At 38.0% G+C, this 4,117-nt stretch overlaps 1 pseudogene; it reads left to right on the top strand.

The window, feature by feature from the left end:
• Positions 1 to 1,408: 1,408 nt before the first annotated feature.
• On the top strand, positions 1,409 to 3,775 carry LOC114477818 (E3 ubiquitin-protein ligase Topors-like; annotated as a pseudogene).
• The last annotated feature ends 342 nt before the right edge of the window (positions 3,776 to 4,117 follow it).

Below are 4,117 nucleotides of genomic sequence, written 5' to 3'. Positions count from 1 at the left end.
ACATATTAACTAGGGCTGAAAAATTTTGATAATTTTACAGAGTTGGAAACTTTAACTTTCCATGGGAATTAACAGGAAAAATACGGTTTTAAAATTGAATGTTGGCTATTAACATGGATGTTAATTATATTTCAGCATCATTTAAATATCACTGTCAATGACACCTAAATATTCTGTGCAACTGCATTTCTTATGTAGTAACGTTTTTTTTTTTTTAACGTTACTAAATTAATTCTGTAATTTATTCTACGTGTACGTGTATTTCAGTAAAAGTAACAATAGCAACGGGGGTTGTCCGTACGGCAACCGTATGAATAGACACTTTCTTTATAAATCAATCATGACAAATGTATTTGAATGATCAACATTGTTCTAGAAGATCAGCAGAAATAGTTACAGGTTTTTAATATTAATATTTAATTAAGAGAAAACATGTACAGTGATTGTAAAGGGTGTGTTTAAAATTTGTGATAACTTAATTTTTTTTTTTTTTTTTTTTTTTTTTTCAGATGGTGGTTATAATAATGTGCATGTGATTTACAATACTCCTACAGTCATTAAATGTAGCTTTGCAGATCAGCGCAATGTTGTCATGGTAACAGAGACTAAGATGAAAGCAGAATCTACAGTGGCACGTTAGAACCCACTAAAGTAGCTCCAATAGTATCCATAAAACAACCCGTAAAGACTGACCAGCAGATGTTCTCGGTTAGTAACGTTTGTAACCAAAGTAAGATTTTTCTAATACTTTAATGACTAATTCAGTGATATTCCTGAACAGCTCAATGTTGACAGGTAGTCATAGTAACTCAGGATAAGATGAAAGCTGTGTAGAAGCTTTGCAGAACAGCTCAATGTTGACAGGTAGTCATGGTAACTCAAGATAAGTTGAAAGCTGCATAAAATCTGCAGGAGTAACTGCACAAAAGTCTTGTGTTGACTAAAGTGGGTCCAATATCCTAAAAAAACTACCCCATAAATATTGACCAGCAGGTGTCCTCAGTGAGCAACGTTAATAACTAAGGTGAGTAATAATAATAATAATAATAATAATAATAATAATAATAATAATAAAGTGTGTGTGTGCATGCGTGTGTGTGTGGATTTAACTTTTATTCTAAATTAAAGAGGAATTAATGTTAATATTCCCGAATCAAGTTAGCTTGAAAATCATGTATTTATATGTTCAGTGATAATCCTTTACTATTTAGTCAGAATTGCCCCAAGTGGGCCGGTCCTGTCCGGTCTGGTACGGTTTTTGTGTTTTGTTTTGTTTTTTTAGCGAGCGAGTGTAGACAGACATGGTAACAGGTGGCAAAAAATGGTCCAAAAGTGGCAAGAAAAGAGTGAAAAGTGACTAAAATGAGCCAAAAGCAGTCAAGAGTGGCCAAAACATGGGCAAATAAAGATGAACCAGGTGGTACTGTATGTTAGGCAAAGGGTAACCTAAATGGGCAAAATGTGGCAAATAATTGTGAAAAAACAGCAAAACTGTGAAACAAAAAGAGGTTAACTGTAGGGGAAAAAAGGCGCCAGTCCATTACAGGAAACAAGAGGTATTTATTGGGCAAAAGTTAGCATATTGGGATAAAAATTGGTCAAACAAATGACAGAAAGAACCAAAATGTGATAAAAGTCTAAAAAAAAACCTTCAAAAATGGACAAAAATAGGAAAAAATGTATATTTGTTGGCAAACGGTAGCTAAAGTATGAAATATATATATTATATTTATTTGTATTCATTATTATTATTATTTTTGCATCTTATCTTTCATTAGCACATTTTCTTTGTGTTGTCTTGCTAATTTTTTCTGTGTATAATTATTATTATTAGTGTTGTTTTTTATTATGCCGCTCTTTGCCATTGTAATTACCCCTCTGGCTCGGGGATGAAATCAGTTTTTTCTTTGATTCTGAATAACAAAAAATTAGTAGATCCTCAAAAAACACTCAATAAATCCAATTAAAACTGTATATTGGAGATTTTAGATGCAGGCTGATATAATCTCTTTGTATTTTGTTGGGTGATATCAGACTGATATCCGATATCAATCTTGAATTGGGACACCCTTTTATGAAGTGTTAAATAATTTTGACAGTTTTTTAATGTCGATTAACTGCCATCCTTTCTATTCAGTCAATTCTCACAAATTTTGGACAGATGATCTGTTTTGTACATATTTATTTGGTAAAAACAAAAGCATTATTTCTTATACCACCGGTACCACCTTCACGTTTTTAATCCCATGTTGTTATTTGTCTTTCCATCAGAACACGTCATCAGTCAAGTTTGCCCTGCAGCAGAATCAGAGGTGTGGAATTAGAAAACTGAGCAAAGCCTAAAGCCATGTCTGCAGAGGCGTCTCCAGACTCCAGGTGTCCCATCTGTTTGGACACCTTTAACAACATTGCATATGTGGACCTCTGCATGCACAAGTTCTGTTTCCTTTGCATCCTTGAGTGGTCCAAGAGCAAAGCCCAGTGTCCACTATGCAATCAGCAGACCTATTCAATCTATCACAGCATCAAATCAGAGCAGGACTACAAGAAGATCAACCTGACGAATACGGCTGTCACTGGAGTGCATGGACTGATGAGAGGACAAGATTCCTCAGGTCCTTCTAACGGAATAGTGTTTGAAATTTCAACAAGTATTCCCCAACAACGGCAAGCTGGTTATATCCGGTCCATGATGGTGAGATTAGCAGCCAACAGAGAAGCTGCCAGCGAAGGCAAAGCTGTCAACAATGTCACAGAGCAAGAGATGGTAAACTTCAGGATGGAAGTGTATCGACGAGGTGTGAGGGTTCTATACGTGTGTGACGGCAGCCTCTTCCAAGACATCTCAGCTGAGCACTACAAAGCATTCCCTGCTAGACTGTGTAAACTGATGCCCTGGCTGAAAAGAGAGCTAATGGTGCTTTGTGGAAGCTATTTATGGGATCAAATTCAATACGCCATCATTTCACACATTACAACACACGACATGGAGTCAGAAGCTATTGTAGATGTGCTCAGGCCTTACCTTCTAACTTATACGGAGCACTTTCTGCACGAATTTATTAGCTTTGCCAAATCGCCCTTTACCATGGAGGTTTATGACCATCATGCTGTCTATGACTGCCCAGATCCTTACTCCAGCACCGCTGAGCAGAGCAGAACTGAGCATCCGTCAGTGCTGGACTCTGACGTAATCCAGGGTGAAGGTCCTCCAGGGGAGAGTGTGTCCTCTGACAGTGATGATGACTGTGTGATTGTGGGTTTTGTTAAACCTGCAGCAGAGAGGACTCCTGAGCTGGTTCTACTTTCCTCTGCCATTGAATGTGTGCGTCAGGAAGCACCTCCTTCATCTCTACACATCCAAAAGAGGCCTCAAAGATTGAGAAATGCATCCAGGCAAAGGCACCGGTCGAAGGACAGAGAACAAAGATCGAGGAGGAAATCTAGAGAGCACTGGCCTTGCAACAGATCACTGATCCCCCACAGCAATTATTCAGCTGAGCACAGTCACTCTTACTCCTGGAGTCGCAGTAGGGAGTCATATCGACGAGAGAGAAGTCGCTCCCGATCCAGGAGTTGCTCCAGATCCAAGAGTCGCTCCCCTTCAGTCAGAAGAAAATCCCACCACATTAAACCTGGTGTTAGGAGGAAATACAAAACCAGCCAAATGGAGGAGTTTTCCCTGCATGAGGAAAGTGACTCGCCTGTAACAAAACGCAGGAGAAAAGCTCCCACCATTGATAGTGACAGTGATTCCTTGCCAATAATGGTTTGATCAAGGGCAGCAGCGCTATTAATGAGAAGTGTACCACAGTGGACCCAGCAGCACCTGACCCTGTGTATTGAATACACTGATGGAATTAGTCATAATCTGAATCATCAGAAAGTGTAAAAATACCATTCAAAGTATTGATTGTCAAAAGCCTTTTCAAAGCACCAGTATTTTAAATGTGTTAATACACCTATTTGTGTTGCTTTTAATTTGTATTCTTCCATGTTTTATTAAAGAAATGTTGTCAACTAAATATGTGTCTTCTTAATAATAATAAAAATAATACATTTTATTTGAACATCAGCGCCTTTCAGGTCACCCAAGGTCACGTAACAGTGCATAATA

The sequence above is a fragment of the Gouania willdenowi genome, chromosome 16 (assembly GCF_900634775.1).
Source record: "Gouania willdenowi chromosome 16, fGouWil2.1, whole genome shotgun sequence".
Lineage (NCBI taxonomy): Eukaryota > Metazoa > Chordata > Actinopteri > Blenniiformes > Gobiesocidae > Gouania > Gouania willdenowi.
Note: the sequence above shows the minus strand (reverse complement) of the source record. Positions and strands in the feature narration are given on the sequence as shown.